This window comes from Oryctolagus cuniculus, chromosome 4, assembly GCF_964237555.1.
Source record: "Oryctolagus cuniculus chromosome 4, mOryCun1.1, whole genome shotgun sequence".
In the NCBI taxonomy this organism is placed as follows: domain Eukaryota; kingdom Metazoa; phylum Chordata; class Mammalia; order Lagomorpha; family Leporidae; genus Oryctolagus; species Oryctolagus cuniculus.
In genome coordinates this window covers 103,428,133-103,446,011 of record NC_091435.1, presented here as the reverse complement: position 1 = coordinate 103,446,011, position 17,879 = coordinate 103,428,133, and the positions used below count along the sequence as shown (strand labels likewise).

The window sequence follows — 17,879 nt, the reverse complement described above, 5'->3', positions numbered from 1 at the left end:
TCTGTTACCATCGCTCCCTTTCTCCCTCTCTCTCTCTCTCTCATCTCTGAGTATATGCGTATATGTTAGTGTGCTCACTTCTTGAATCAATTTATTTTTTAAAAAAGAAATATGTTGAAAGAAAAATAAATCAGAGAAATTTGCCTCTTTTGAAGACAAAAATGAGATAAAAATCCGAATTTGGTAATGAAAGCTTTTTTGTTTACTTTGAATAAAATCGTTGTGCCATTTCTCTGCTCAGACACGTTTTGAGAGACAGCAGGCTGACAATAATATGGCACTTGTGTTTCTAATGTATTTGGTATTATACTTGTTTTTTTTTCTTTTTTTTTTTAACTTTTCTTTAATGAATATAAATTTCCAAAGTACGACTTATGGATTACAATGGCTTTCCCCCCAAACCGTCCCTCCCACCCACAACCTCCCCTTTCCCACTCCCTCTCCCCTTCCATTCACATCAAGATTCATTTTTGATTATCTTAATATACAGAAGATCAGTTTAGTATACATTAAGTAAGGATTTCAACAGTTTGCTCCCACACAGAAACCTAAAGTGAAAAATAATAGATGATTTTTTTAAATGATGATGAAATCAGATCAGACCTATTATGTTTAATCCCAGGGAGAGTCAATTGGGAATTGATAATTTCTTTTTTTTTTTTTTACAGAAGATCAGTTTAGTATGCATTAAGTAAAGCTTCCAACAGTTTGCACCCCCATAGAAACACAAAGTGAAATAAAAGTTAAAAAAAAAAAAGAAAGGTTGGGGCTGGCGCTGTGGCTCAGCGGGTTAATGCCCTGGCCTGAAGTGCCAGCATCCTATATGGGCACCGGTTCGAGTCCTGGCTACTCCTCTTCTGATCCAGCTCTCTGCTATGGCCTGGGAAAGCAGGAGAAGATGGCCCAAGTTCTTGGGCCCCTGCACCCACATGGGAGACCTGGAAGAAGCTCCTGGCTCCTGGCTTCGGTTCGGTGCAGCTCCACCCATTGCAGCCAGTTGGGGAATGAACCATTGGATGAAGACCTCTCTCTCTCTCTCTCTCTCACTCTTTCTCTCTCCCTCTCTCTCTCTCTGTGTAACTCTTTCAAGTAAATAAATAAATCTTAAAAAAAGAAGAAGAAAAACTTTTAAAAAAGAATATATCAAGGTTAATTTTTTTGCATATGGATTGCCAAATGTTCCATCAGCATTTGCTGAAAAGTTCATTTTCCTTTATTGAATTCAGTTTTCACCCCTGTACGCTAAGTTAACATATACTGTGGATTCGTTTCTAGGCTCTTTTCTAATTTGTTAATCTATTATCTAGCTTGACACCAAGTATGATCTTGAATACATAGTTTTATAATTTATCTTAAAGTCAGGCAGTATATGTCCTCTTATGGGTTTTTCTTTTCCAGATTCATGTTTTTTTTATTTGTTAGGCCATTTTGTCTTTTGAATTTACCTATGAACTGTTTCCAGCTTAACATTTTATTTATTGTTATTTATATAAAATATTTTCCAGTTATATTACAGTAAAAGCTTAGATAAAATATTTTTCGATTATATTACAGTCATTACACTAAATAATTATTGAATTCAGTACATAAAAAGTTAAAAGGCCATAGCTCAGCAGTAACATAGGCAAGAGCTATACACAAAAATCAAATGAAAAGATAATCAATTTATATAAATTCTTAAATTTATGTCATATAAATTCTTAAATTGTCATATAAATTCTTAAATTACCATAAAATTATTAAAATTTCAGTAGTATATAATCCTTGCATTTTTTTGTCAGACAAATAAAATTTTGATAAAACACTGTTTTTGCAGAAAAACTGATACATGGAGAAATTTCTTGCTTTTCTTTTTTGTTAGTTTTTAATATTTTAGCTCCTACTTTCAAGGGAGAACATGCACTGTTTGTTTTTCTATGGCTGACTCATTTCACACAAGATTCTTTCCTCCAGTTGCAATCATTTTGGTGCAAATGATACCATTTCATTCTTTTTATAGCTGAATAATATTCCATTATATTGTGTGTATGTGTGTGTGTGCACCACATTTTCTTTATCTGTTCATTTGATGATAGATCCCATCATTGTCTCCATATTTTGGCTATTGTGAACATTAGAATGAGCTGTCTCTTATTTTCAATAAATGGAATTTTGACTGGGATTCCATTTAAAATGTATATAAGCGTGGAGGAAATGGACATTTTGATAACAGTGAGTATCCTAAGTCATGAACAAACAACCTCTCTCCATTTATTTAGGTATTCTTTCATTTCTCAGAAATATTTAATTATACTTTTTAGTATTCTGCTTATGAATATCTTTTATTAGATATGTCTGTAAGTACTTCATACTTTTATAGAAGTCTAGGGAAATTTATATTCATTAAATAAACGTTTTAAAAAAAGAAGTCTAGATGTTGATTTTGTGATTTCAGTTTCTAAATATTCATTGCAAGTACTGAGAAATTTATTTTACTTCTGTAAAGTGATCTTATATTTTATGATTTTATTTAAATCACTTATTAGTTTTAGTAGTTTTTGTAATTTTAAGAGCATTTTCTGTGTAAATATTATTGGCGATTGTGAATTGAAGGCATTTTATTCCTTCTTTTGAATTTAAGATTCCTTTATTTCCTTGTCTTGTATGATTGCACTGGCTCGATCTCCAAACAAAAAGCAGTTGAAAGAAGTAATAAGGTCAGACATTGTGGCCTTGTTCTTGATCTTATCTACTCTGCCATTAGCCACAGGTTCTTCCTAGATGCCTTTTATAACTATGAGGAGTTTCCTTCTATGACTAGTTGATTGAGAAATTGTTATCAGCAAGGTATAGCGGATGCCAAATGTTCTTTCTGCATCTGTTTAAATGATATGACTTTTCTTTTAGTCTATTAAAATGGGCAGTTACATTTATTGATGTCTTTGCTCAAATTTTGACGAACATCTTTTCATCTCTGTGTTTGGGGACAATTCTCTTAGGTTTTTCTATATATATCCAAAGGGTTTCTCGGCAGCTCTCTCTGCTCCCTAACTTCATGTCTTTTCTTCCCCAGATTCCTAGCTCTCCCTCTCCAATTTAGAATTCTGGATTATCTCTCCTTGTGTAGAAACCTGAAAAATCTCTGAACAGTTAGTTGGGGAAGGTGGAGAGCTCACCTAATTTATTTGTCTCTTGGGTATCAGTCTCTCATTGCCTGATTGCCATTGTTTCGAAAACTATTGTTTCCATTGTTTCAAGTGGAATTAAAAACACAATTCCTATTATCCTATATTGGACCAAAGTAGATTTAGACTTTGTATAAAATATTTAATGTCCAAAAAACTTTTTTGTTTCCTATCTCAGGAAAAGACATCAACATGTGTACAGTTGCTCATAATGCAAACTTGGTGCTATCCTTGATTCTTCCCATTTCCTTATTGCACAATCTGTTTTGTCAAGTCTTACCAAGTCTTCTTTTCAAAACATATTGTCTGGAGCCAATGCTGTGGTGTAGCAGGTAAAGCTGCTGCTGCAGTGCTGGCATCTAATAAGGGCACAGGTTCAAGTCCTGGCTGCTCCACTTCCAATCCAGCTCTCTGCTATGGTCTGGGAAAACAGCAGAAGATGGCCCAAGTGGAGACCTGGAGAAAAAGCTCCTGGCTCCTGGTTTCAGATTGGCCCAGCTCCAGCCATTGTGGCCATCTAGGGAGTGAACCAGCAGATGGAAGACCTCTTTCTCTCTCTGCCTCTACCTCTCTGTAACTCTGCTTTTCAAATAAATAAATCTTTAAATATATATAGTCAAATTAATCTACTTTTTACCACAAATATTGTCACTACACTACTCAAGCCATTTCAAAATATGAAAGTTAACACAATATGCTCTCTGAAAGGCATCAGTTTTCCAGACCCGTGAAGAAACTGTACAAGATAGTTTCAAGAAAATTTCCAAAATACAAGACAAACAGAGGAGTTTCCATGTTTGTAGTGGTCTATGTGGCAGGGGAAAACAAAGGAATTCAAATTTTGATTGAAAGGACCCAACGAGAAAGTTATTCAAACTTTTTTCAATGTGTTTTGAAGTGCAATATTCTATTTACCAAGAACACTTGCTCAAAAATGTTTACTTTCATTTCCTTCTCAATTCCACTCAATAAGGGAGAAAACATTTTAGTAAATAGGGGTAAGGATGTTCTGTAATATTCTTCTTAGATATGGACAAACTTTTCTGCTGTTCATGGAATCACTGTTTAAAACTCTAAGACTATAGATAATTGCAGATTATCAATATACTATTCATACTTCCTTTCATTGACTCATTTCTTTATGCATTCAGAAAACATTTTTCAGAACCTAAGATGTTTTTGTTTCAGGATCTCTAGCTCTAGGATTATAATTATTAATAAGCACAATCAGTGTTCTCAAATGCTACGTTTTCGAATAATGTAGGTAGACTTAAGAACATAAAAGCTATCACAATCCTAAGAAAATTAATGGTTTAAGTGATGATGCTTCCTTTTGGATTTACATACAATCTCAAATTTCAAAATTGAAGGTTCAAGAAATGAGAAAGTATTTCCACAAGATCATCATCTACCACAAAATCTCAATCTAAGAGCAGTGGTATTGCCTATTATGCAATCAAAATGATTAAAGTAATACATCTAATTTTGATGAAAAGATAAATCAGAAGAAATCTAAAATCATCTACTTAAAACTTTTGGAGAAAATAGCATTACTGAAAGATAAAAAGGAATCAATTATGGACACTAGTACACTTTCTAAATTTCAAACATAGTGTATGTATGTGTGTATATATATATACATATACACTCATATATATATGCACATATATATAGTGATAGACCCAGAATGTCTGTATAAATTTATATGAGAGAACATCATATTCTACAACTAGGAAAAGACATTTAACATAGTAGAAGAGACATTTATTTGCATAGTGATTCCAATTAAATAAAAATTAAATGCTTAAAAGCAGTTACTAAAGATTTTATAGTCTCCACAAAGAAAGCTATATAGATTTTATTGAAATATATAGATGCTTTAGTTTGACTAATATAATCAGATAATAAATTAGACCTAAGTACTGCAGGGAAAACAGTCTCACCTGACCCTTCAATTTCAGCTATATATCTACCTCATGGAATGATTCTATTAAAAAGTATATTAAAGCACTTATTTTTATTAAATTAATAGAATATATTATAAAATCATATCTTTCTACTCCATGTTAATGTTGTAAGTAATATTCCAAATGTATCTACTTTCTTATATTACACAATCAAATAAAAACTGAATTTTATATATTATATACACTATAGATATCCCCATGTAACTTAATTCAGGAACCACATTGAACTAATGAAGAATACTACTTGTGGTACCAGACTGACCTAGGAACTCACACTGGTTACGTCATTTTGCATAATCACAGGTTTTCTATTAGATATAACAAGGGTATTTAAACAATTCAGCTATTGTAACCATTGAATGAGATAAATCCTATAAAGTGCTGGGCATGGACTCTTATCTGTGAGCCTGGGTTTGACAATTTGCTTCTCCTCACAAGCATATCCAGGTCACATTGCTTTGCAGTGTTAATGAAAAGGCCTTGCCAATCCTCAGACCTGTGTTACTTCACATACTGACAGGGCAGGGCCTGGTGCCCAATCCTGGAGGACTGAGCTGGCAGCAGGCACCCAGCTAGCTACAGGATTGGCAAATAAACATGACAGCTATTTCCTTCCAAGATTCTCAGAGCAGTAAAACGTTTATGTAGCTCCTGGGCAGAAGCCGGGACAAGACAGATTCAAGTCCAAGGTGAAGGAAGAGTGTGGATTAGTGAGAAGGGGAGCCACCAGTAGTATCAAGTCCTTCTTCTTTACAGTGACTCCAGCTTGAAACATTTGTTCTAAATTTTCTGCTTTGGTTCATATCTTAATAGGCAATTCATATTTGCATAGGAATAACTGAATTCTAGCCAGCTAGTCTGAAAGAATTCATTCCTTTGATGTAAGACAAATGCATGAAGCTCAATGCTTTCATAATTGCCTGTGATTTTAGTATCCTTAAGATCAGTTATACACACACATACTCACATTGACACATACAAAGAGATATATGTATGTATATATAATAATTTATAACAAGTATGAATAATTCTTGTAAAGGCTAAGAAAGATGTTTATAAAGTATGATTCACATGTGTGGTAAAAAAAAAAAAAGATAGTTATTATTATAAAAGTCAGCAAGCTGCAGCGGAGAAAAGTCTCCTGGGAAGGTCACTTTAAGTGAATGAAACCTCCAGCAAAGTAGTAGCAGAAATACCAGAGATACTGAAAAAGTGCAGGTCATTGTGTATTATTAGAGTTCATGGCTAGAGTAGAGAAAGGAGGAAGCCAGTAGGGGTTAGGTTTGTTACGTCAGGGTCAAGTGCTAAACCGTACACTTCTTTGAATGGCGTAAAACAAGATCATCACTCCAAATATCAGGGATTCAATGAATGAAAGAATAACTCTATCTGAATATATATATATATATAGAGAGAGAGAGAGAGAGAGTATGGGATAAAAAATAGCCTTTGTTTTTCCTTTTGCTAGTGCATTTTTCATTTTTTTCACTAACATTCCTTTCTGATGTGATAAAATATTCTAAAACTTTATGATTAATTCATTGCCCAGCTCTGTAAATTTAATTTAAAAACACTGAACTGTACATCTTAAAAGAATGAATTTTTACATAGAATTTCTCCATTTGTAATTTATTTCTCCTATTGATAAAGTTTAAATATATTTTATTTTTATCACATTGTTTATTTATTAATACGTAAATCAGATTTCATGAATTTCACAGACATGATTCCAAGAATATAATCACACTTTCTTCTCTCCCCTCTTTTCTCTCTCTTCTTCTTTTTTTTTCTTTTTTTCCTTTAATCTTTTGCAACGATATTCTTTGAATTCATTTTATAATCACAGGCTCAATGCTCCTCTAAACAAAGAACTCCACAAGTGAGAAGTAGATAGGCTACTGTTTCACAGGGATAGAGTCCAGGGTTAGAGACAACAGTCAGTCACAAGATGTGAACTTTGGATGTGTTAAAACAGGGAATGAAGAAAATAACTTCCTAGCAACTGAGTTTTCAAAAATTAATATAGATTAGAGAGAAACTAGAACCTGAGAAACCAGAACAGACATTCTTGCCAGCTAGGTACGTTTGAGTGACAATTAAGGAGCTGAGATATTTGACAACAGCAACTTATGTGACCAATCTGGGATCATGTTCCTCATGGCTCCAGTGAGGGTAATACCCACCTTCAGGTGTCGGTGTTAGGATTTTAAAATAAATACATGTAACTTCCAGCTTACTATCATGATTGCCATTCAAGAAATATAGCTACCAATTTATTGTTATTATTATTGGTAAAACTGAAGTGTTCTTGTATATTAAGGATAATATAAGGCAGCATGATGAATAAAAACCCTGGAGTAACTCAGATTTTACTCAGGTAAGAGCTGGCAGCTTGGCCCTGGGACCATTCTCTACGTTCTCCCCACCTGCCCCTGTCCCTGCTATCCAGGCCTGCATACAGATGCAGTTAAGATGCCCATTCTGCAACATTGCAGCCAGAGAACATGACACCGGACAAAATCTTGTTGATTTTCACTTCTGTCTACTGAAAACTTGATATTTCTCAAAAGAAATATACCTGACAACTGTCTTTCCAGGTCAGCAGAGACGTCCATACTCATACAGACTCACTGCCTTGTATTATTTATTGAAGGCAGGTGAGGCAAAAGAAAAGAAGCAAAATCCAAAAGCTGAAATCTTCCACGAAGAACAAAAGCTAGCTTCTAAATTCAGAGGGGTTCATGCTACAGAAAACAAAACCATTGCAGATGAAACATGAAGCAGCTTCCCCCAATCTGTGGAAATGGAGCCTGCGATCTTGGCCAATCACTAGATCTCGTTTTATTCTGTACATTCATCTTTTTATAATAAACACCCAAATAATTATTATGAAACACAATTATTTAACATTTATTCTTAACCAATTCTAAAAGCATATATCAATAATTTAGTATGGCTCTAGAGACATTTTGAAAGACATTCAACTCTAAATATTGAATATTACTTGCATACGTGTCATTTTCATGGATGCTGTCTGCTGATTCTCACCTAACTACTCAATGAAGGAGTTACCAGGAACACTGCAGCTGTGCAAGTTTTGTTAAAGAGGAATCACATCCAAAAAGGCAAAGTGATTTACCCACATCTCCTATTTGGTGCTAGTTTCTCAGTGTAATTGCTAGAAAACTTACTGTGATTTTATGTAACTATAATCTTGTATTTCAATATTTAGGCGTGCAAAATATAATTTTGAAGGAAAATATGGTAAAATGGTTGAATAATCTCCATTTCTCATAACTAACAAAATAACAAACAAAAATCAGAATATTTTTATAAGTAAAACAACTACCCGGCAGCAACCAGAGAAAGAAATGTTATCTCTAGCCTGAAACTTCACAAATGGGAATCAAAGTAAGAGAGATAAGATTTCGAATAGAGCGGCTGGCATTCTAATGCAGCTAGTTGAGCATGCTTTACCTGTTCAAGTTCAGGCTGCTCCTGTTCCAATCGATCTCCCAGCTAATGTGCATAAGAAAACGGAGGTGATGGACCAAGTGCTTGGGCCCCTATCACACACATGGGAGAGGCCGATGAAGTTCTAGGCTATAGGCTTCTGTCCCAGTCCTAAACATTGAAGCCACTTTGAGAGTGGAACAAGTGAATGGAAGATCTCTCACTCTTTCCAAGCCTGTAACTCTGCTGTTCAAATAAATATTTTTAAAAGATGTGTGTAGTCCTTGAAAAAAAGATTTTGAACAAAGAAAAGCCACATTATCAAACACAATAGGACAAAGTTAAGCTCTTTCACTATATTCTTACATTTAAAGAAAGCCAATTTGAGTCTTTAAGTGTGACTGAGGACTAATGGAAATAATGGTTGGGAAAAAATAGATAAGTAAGGCAAGTAACAAAAGGCTGCATGTGAGAAGTGAAAGCCTCTAGGACTACATAGTGACTATCTGGCGAAAATCTGAGAGCGTCCCCCCGTGGGAATGTGAGTTACACCTTTCCATTGCAATACATTTTATAGACTTTCAGAAGAGCATAGCCCAAGTAAATACTGTACACCTCTACAGCTGAATTCTCCTCCTCCCCCTGACGATTCTGCAGGCTATAGAAAAAGAAAGAGCACATGAAAGGCTCAGTCTTCAAACTATTTTTGAAGAAGAAAGGAAACTGTTCCAAAATACAGTGAGACATTATATCTGATGGAATAAAAGCCTGGGTCAGAGCCACCCAAGACAGAATTCACATGTCAACTAGGCAACAGTTGTGCACTATAAAGGAGAATGTTTTGCATTATAAAAATATATGCTAGAAAAACATAACTGCTCAGCTCCCTATGCCACAAAAAAGGAGGATGAATGTCACTATGCAGGAGAACACTGTGCATATAAATTGAACCAATGATATCTCAAAGGCTAGATGATAAAATGGAACTTTTTAAAGATTCGTTTTATTTTTTTGAAAGGCAGAGTTACAGAGAAAGAGACAGATAGGGAGAGAGAGAGAAAGACAGAGAGAGATTTCCAACTACTGGCTCACTCCCCCAGTGGTCACAACAGCCAAAGCTTGGCCAGCCTGAAGCCAGGAGCCAGCAGCTTCCTCTGGGACCCCCAAGTGGGTGGCAGGGGCCCAGTCACTAGGGCCACCATTCACCGTTTTCCCAGGCGCATTCACAAGAAACTGGAGTGGAAGTGGAGCAGCCAGGACTCAAATCAGGACCCATATGGGGTGCCAGGGCTTCAGGTATCAACTTTACCTGTTATGCCACAATGTCAGCCCCCAAAGCAGAACTTCTTTAATTTCTTTTTACTTATTTATTTGGGAGGCAGAGACAGGGAAAGACACACAAAGTTCTCCCATTTGCTGCCTCACTCCCAATTGCCTGTGAACTGTTGACTCGATCCAGTTATCCTAAGTAAGTAGCAGGAACCCAATTATTTGAGCCATCACCATTGCCTCCCATGGTCCACATTAACAGAAAGCTGAACTCAGGAGAAGAGCCAGGTGGGAGGAAAAAAAAAAAACCTGAGCACTGAGCACTCTGATACAGGGTGTCTTAACCAAAAGGCCAAATGTCCACCCTCAAAATATTATTTTTAAAGAAATGAGAAGTATGGTCCCTGAATGATAGATACATGATAGCAACCATTTCTTTAAAATATACTAGGTAGAAAATTATGAGATGAAATTTCCATGGCTGAAAACCAGTTAATGTCACAGAGAAAGGGCTTGACAAAATTTCTGTGAAAGTACATTAAAGGAGCCGGCGCTGTGGCACAGTGGGTTAATGCCCTGACCTGAAGCGCTGGCATCCCATATGGGTGCTGGTTCGAGACCCGGCTGCCCCACTTCCTGTCCAGCTCCCTGCTATGGCCTGGGAAAACAGTGGAGGATGGCCCAAATCCTTGGGCCCCTGCATCCACGTGGGAGACTGAGAAGAAGCTCCTGTCTTCAGATTGGCACAGCTCTGACCGTCGCAGCCATCTGGGGAGTGAGCCATCAGATGGAAGACCTCTCTCTCTCTCTCTCTCTGCCTCTCCTCTCTCTGTGTAATGCTGACTTTCAAATAAATTTAAGAAAAAAAAAAAAGAAAGTAAGTACATTAAAGCATAAAGACATTAAATTAGGGGGTGGCTCTGTGGTGTAGCAGGTAAGCCACTGCCTGCAGTGCCGGCATCCCATATAAGTATCGGACCTGCACCCACATGGGAGACCCAGAAGTAGCTCCAGGGTCCTAATTTCAGACTCGCCCAGCCTCAGCCATTGGGGCCATTTGGGGAGTGAACCAGTGGATAAAAGATCTCTCTTGCTCTGTCTCTCCTCCTCTGTCTGTAACTCTGCCTTTCAAATAAATGAAAAATAAATCTTTAAAATAAAAAAGGAGTTATTTGTAGCCCCATGTGTGTTGTACCTCAATTTACAATAGCTAAGATATTGAATCAACCCAGATGTCCATCAACTGATGACTGCATAAAGGAAATGTGGTGTACGTACACTATGGAATGCTACTCATCCATAAAAAAGAATAAAATCCTGTCTTTTGCAGCAAAATTGGTAAAACTGGATACCATTATGCTTAGTGAAATAAGCCAGTACCCAAGGGACAAAAATCATATGTTTTCTATGATATGAGGTAATCAGCTTAAAACACAAAAAATACATAGGAAAGAAACAGATATCATGTGATTTGATTGTTGTTTTCGGCCTTTGTTTACACTTCTGTGGAATTGTCGTCTTTCTACTTTTCATTTACTGAATATTACGGTTAGTGGTGCCTTAAGCCTGTGATTATAGAGTGGGCTGAAATCATGTTGGTGAAAAAATTGAAGGAAAAAAAGGAATGAATGAGTGAGAGGGAAGGAAGTGTGGTTATCTTCTTAGAACTGTACCAGTGAAATATGTAAAATCTATTCTCTTTACATGAATAATTTTTTTAAGATTTATTTATTTATTTGAAAGTCAGAGTTACACACAGAGAGAAGGAGAGGCAAAGAAAGAGTTCTTCCATCCGTTGGTTCACTCCCTAATTGGCTGCAATAGCTGGAGCCATGCCAATCTGAAGCCAGGAGCCAGGAGCTTCTTCTGGATCTCCCATGTGGGTGCATGGGCCCAAGGACTTGGGCCATCTTCTACTGTTATCCCAAGCCATAGCAGAGAGCTGGATCAGAAGTGGAGCAGCCAGGACTCAAACCAACACCCATATGGGATGGTGGCACTGCAGATGGAGGCTTTACCCACTATCCGACAGCACCGGCCCCTATTAATATTTTTTAAATGTTACAGACAAATAGGAATCCCCTATGTAACACCAGAAGGCAGAGGGTTATGGGCAGGGGAGGATGGTATAGGGATGAAGCAAATCACATTCAAGGTGAGAAAATAACACCTTGGCCTCACACTTGTCTATTATAACTTACTATAACAAGTTCTGTCTACAAGAAAATTAGCAAAAGAAACTGCTAACCAAAATAAAGCAAATAGGAAAAAACACAGTGAATGAATTATCCATGATTCATTCTCTGAAAAATTACTTGAAAATGAAATTCAACAAAAATAAAGAATAAGAAATGCTGCTAAGAACCAAATACAATAAAATATAAAACTAATAGGAACCTACTTTGGAGATTATGGTAAGAAGTCACGATGTTACTTTTGTGTACCTGAACCATGTTAAAATAATAAACAGAATTAGAGATGTATATATGAAAATAGAAAAACTTGCAAACAATATATGTTTGTATTTATATTCCATATTGTGGATATATATATATGTATATCTCCACAAATTTATATGAATAAATTGATACAAGCCATTCATATTTCGTTGTAACTCCCAGGACACACAGTATGATATTTTCATCCTCTGGGCCTTCCTTCTCAGCTTTGATGCAGGTGGTCAAAGAAGGGCAACTACTGGGTCCAGTTCTGAGTATTTATGGCTTCTTCTTACAAGGGAAGTAATTGGGTGCCGTCAAAATCATTGACTAATTTCTAATTCCTAAGTAGAGGTGGAGGGTTATAATTATGTTTGTTAATTTGCCTATCTTAAATATAAAAATAAAAATTACTGGTACAATGAAGCATTACTAAGCTTCATCAAGTTATTTTCGATTTATTGTCAGCTTTAAAATCATGGAGATATTATACTAAACATAGTCAAAATAAATTCCTTATTTCATTTCTCTTAGTCTCTTTCATGTCATCACAAACAATGCTATAACTAGTACTCAAACAGTATTTTTCACTTTATGTTTCTGTGTGGGAGCAAACTGTTGAAATCTTTACTTAATGCATGCTAAACTGATCTTCTGTATATAAAGAATCGAAAATGAATCTTGATGTGAATGGAAGGGGAGAGGGAGTGGGAAAGGGGAGGGTTGCGGGTGGGAGGGATGTTATGGGGGGGGAAGCCATTGTAATCTATAATCTGTACTTTGGAAATTTATATTCATTAAATAAAAAAAAACTGAAAAAAACGGAGATCCAACTAGTGAAAATAAATGATCTGTTTTGTTTTGTTTTGTTTTGTTTTGTTTTTTTTTGACAGGCAGAGTGGACAGTGAGAGAAAGAGACAGAGAGAAAGGTCTTCCTTTGCCGTTGGTTCACCCTCCAATGGCTGCCGTGGCCGGCATGCTGCGGCCGGCACGCTGCAGCCGGCGCACCGCGCCTATCCGAAGGCAGGAGCCAGGTGCTTCTCCTGGTCTCCCATGGGGTGCAGGGCCCAAGCACTTGGGCCATCCTCCGCTGCACTCCCTGGCCACAGCAGAGAGCTGGCCTGGAAGAGGGGCAACCAGGACAGAATCCGGTGCCGCGACCGGGACTAGAACCTGGTGTTCCGGCGCCGCAAGGCGGAGGATTAGCCTATTGAGCCACGGCACCGGCCTATGATCTGTTTTTAAATAAGTGAACTTTGTGAGAAAATGCATTTGAATTAAGTTATTTGAGTCATTTGAGATCGGCTGTATTAAGATAAATTAAAAAGAAGAAATGCAGCCAGGTTTACTGAAAAGCAGTAGTATAAAATAAGCAGTAGTAACACAAAAATATTGATATGTGAAAATATCACATTCATTCCATTAACAGCCAAAAAGAGAAAAGTACTTTCTGACTAAATCTATACAGCCAAATCCTGCATATTGTGCCCACATGAAAACATTTCAAGACTAGCATAATTTCAGAGTTTTTTTTTAATGTCTGGTAGTTTGTTTTAAATTTTTTCTAATATAAACAAATTCATGATTAAGAAAATAAAACATATCAGCTAATAAACCAGAGGAGTAGCTCACATTTTGGAATCAATCTCTACAATCATTCAGGAATTCTCTCATTCCCCCGAAGGGACAAGGGCCAGCAGCCTTCCAATGAAGTCTACTAATAAATTCTTAGAAAGCCTACAACCACCGGCATTTGGTTGAACCTGTAGATGGTTAGGTGCTTTTATACCCAAAGTAGGAAGGAAAAAAATAAGTTTTGTGAACTCTGAGAAAATTCACCCTGGCATTCAAAGAACTTTATGAACCAGAGGAGTTTCAACCCAAGGCAGATGAGCTCTTGCGAGTCCACATGTGCTAGACCTTTCTGAAAACAAAATTTTTGCCAGAACAAATTTTTTAAAAATTGTAGAATGCAGAACTTGACATTCTTGTTCATGAAAGTTTGGACTTTATGTAGAAACATGAAATTTGTGTAAACTATGCTATTGCAAATTGTATGCTTTCCCTAAAATTTAGAATTTTCTTACAGGGATTTTGCTGGCAAAATCTGTTGAACTAGATGTTGTTGCACATTTTGCCATCACATAATATTATTATAAAATAGAGAAATTGAAAAATACTCATTCAAGAGAGGTTGATGCAGCTTGCCCTCCTGTAGATTGGTATCATTTATCGCCTAAAGGAATTTCTAGTAAATTCCACCAATCCAATCATGACACTATACTGATTATGTTCCAGTCACAGCACACCCACATCTGAAGCACTTATCTCACACACATAACCAGTTTTTTATTAGATCAGCAAGAAACACAGTAAGCAATCTTGAGTTTTTAATAATAGATATGACACTTTATAAGTAATATAAATCAGCTGGAAAATTGAATTACCATAGTTAATGATGAATATAAAAACTATTATAACCATATCTGAAATTCCTTCTAATAGAATAAGGTAGGGACAGAAAAGCTGAAACATGATACACCTAAAGACTAAAGTAAGCCATGCTAAAAGATACCCAGTTGCTTCATGGGAGACTTTCTCTTAGGGCTTTTCTCTCTTAAAGAGTGCTGCTGTTCTCTATATAGTGAGGGATTATTGGGATATGGTGGTGAAGACAGAGAAGGAAAAATTTCGAAAGTGTTTCTGAGCACAATATTCTGTTACAGTTATGATACTATCTGTGGCCTGAGCTAAATGCACAGGGAAAATATCCAGAATTGGTCAGGACCATGTGTCTTCCAAGGTGCTTTTCTGTGATGGGTTTTTGAAAAGATTTATTTATATATTCGAAAGGCAGAGTTACAGAGAGAGAGGAGGGACAGAGAGAGAAAGATCTTCCATCCGCTGCCCAAACGCCCTCAATGCCCAGGACTAGACCAGACTGAAGCCAGGAGCCAAGAGCTTGCTTTGGGTCTCCCACATGGGTGCAAGGGCTCAAGGACTTGGGCCATCCTCTGCTGCTTTCCTAGATATGATAGCAGGGAGCTGGATCCGAAAGTGAAGCAGACAGGACTTGAACCAGCACCATGTGGAATGCTGGCACTTCAGGCGTTGGCTTTACCTACTGCATCACAACACAGACCCTTGGACGTTTTTAGGTGTCAACCTGGCTGGTTTATAGGGTGTCCGGATGTTTGGTCAGACATTTTTCTGGATGTGTCTGTGAGGGATTTTTGGCTAAGATTAGTATCTAAATCTGTAGACCGAGTAAAGCAGGCTGTCCTCCTAATATGGAAAGGGCTCATCCAATCAGACGAGACCTCAACAGAACAAAAATGCTGATCTGTCCGTCTAGTAATGGAAATACCCAGCTAACTGCAAGCACTGAGATATCTGTGTCTTCTTTCCTTCAGAGCTCGGAAATGCAACCTTACCTCTGCTGAGGTCTCGAGCCTGCTGCCTTTGGTCTGGAGCTCCCACCATCGGGTCTCTTGATTCTCTGCCTTCAGTTTCAGACCAGATTCTCACTGCACTAGCTCTCCTTAGTCTCTGGGTTGCACACTGCTGCAACTCCTAAGACTTTCTAGGCTACAAACTTATCTGAATTAATTCTTTATAAATCTCTTTCTTTCTATTTACATTCTGTTGGTTCTATTTCCCTGGAGAACAATGACTAATAGAGTTGATAATTGCTTTCTAATCAGCCAATGTTTCTAGAGGCTGTGTTATTTAACAAATAATGTAGTAAGACCCTTGCATGACTATTTATGCACCAGTGTTTTTCCCTTTTAATATATCTATGTTTATTCATAGCAAACACAGTTGTTTACATTTATGGAGTACAGTGTGATATTTCAACGCATGTATATAATATGTAATGATCAGATTAATTAGCATACCCATCGCCCCATTCATCATTTGTGTTAGGAATATTCCAAATCCTCTCTACTAGCTATTTTGAAACACACAATTAGTTGCATTCAATCAGATGCCTCACCATGCTACACCACATTGGAAGTTACCTTTCCTATCCAACTGTAGCTTTGTGCCCAACAACCATCCTTCCTGGTTGGCACTCCCAGAACATGTTGATAAGAGCAGTGAAAAGGATCCGTTGTCTGGTCATGAGCAGGTGGTTTAATTTTCACATATTTGAATGATTTCCACAGTTCCTCTGGTTGATTACTAATTTCATTCCATTGAAGGATATAGACTGGCTGAATGGGTAAAAACCGAGACTCAACTGTGTGCTTCCTACAAGAAACTCACTTCAGACACATATTAAATAATGATAAAAAAAATCAATACACTCAAAACCATACCACCCAAGTATGTAAAGCAAATACTATTGATTCTAAAGGGAAGTGAGATTGCACAGTAGTCGCTGGGAACCTCAATAGCTCACTTTTCACTGGACAGTTCATCCAGACTGAAACTAAGGAATGAAACCCTAGAGTTTAACTATGCTACAGACTAAATGGAAAGCATTATGAAACACTTATCCCAAAAGAAAATACATTCTTCTCTTCAGCTCATGGGACATTTTCCGAAACAGACTTTACATTAGTATGTGAAAGGAGTCTCAACAAAGCACCCATGCTTTTCAACATTGCTATGCATACACATTCCCAAGGATCCTATTAACGTGCAGATTCTGAGGTATTAACTAGAGCTCTGTATTTCTGACCAGATCCCAGGTGATGCCAATGCCAATGCTGTATATCCATGCACTACACTTTGAGCAGTAAAGATTTGGAGACTTCATCTTAATTCAAAGTAACATGACTGGAGACTCCTCTTTTTTTTAAGATTTATTTATTTATTTGAAAGACAGAGTTACACAAAGAGAAAAGGTAAGGTAGAGGGAGAGAGAGACAGAGAGGTCCTCCATCCACTTGTCCACTCCCCAGATAGCCACAATAGCTGAAGCTGAGCAGATCTGAAGCCAGGAGCCAGGAGCTTCTGTCATGGCCCAAGGCCCCGGGCCATCTTCTACTCTTGTCCCAGGCCACAGCAGAGAGCTGGATCAGAAGTGGAGCACCTGGGACTCGAATCAGCATCCACATAGGATGCTGGCACCGACCGCAGGCGGAGGCTTCACCTGCTATGTCACAGCGCAAGCCCCTGGAGACTCCTCTTAGCCCAGCAGTCTCTGTTTCATCATTTTCAATCCTAGTCTTTTTTCGCTAATTCAAGACAAAGGCATAGTTAGACTATAAATCAAGAGGTCATTGTGAGGGAAATGAATGTCACTCACAGTGGTTGGTCTCTGTTTCTGCTGTCAGCAAGCCTCAAACTGGTGCCTGTCTGTGCATGAAGAAGAAAAATAGAAGTGGATAAAAACAAAAGCATTTCCCTTTGGGCAGAGACAATCCACTGTTCCAAGTACTATTTTCTGGCTACCTAACTGTGGCAGGCAGAGCTCTGTCCACCAAGTGGAACTAAGTCTATGCAGCAAACGTTTGCTTTCTGAGAACATCCCCATATCAATGCCTCCTTTTGATAAGGGTCTAAGCTTGCTTACCTATCTCATCAGAACAGAGTAATATGCATTTCCGAGTTACTTTAGTATCAAGCCTATCAGCAC

The 17,879-nt window shown here is 37.4% G+C and overlaps 1 pseudogene; it reads right to left on the bottom strand.

Moving 5' to 3' along the window:
• The window catches only part of LOC100342976 (phosphatidylinositol N-acetylglucosaminyltransferase subunit C-like), a 142,402-nt pseudogene extending 126,627 nt beyond the window's left edge, over window positions 1-15,775 (bottom strand).
• Between the last annotated feature and the right edge of the window lie 2,104 nt (window positions 15,776-17,879).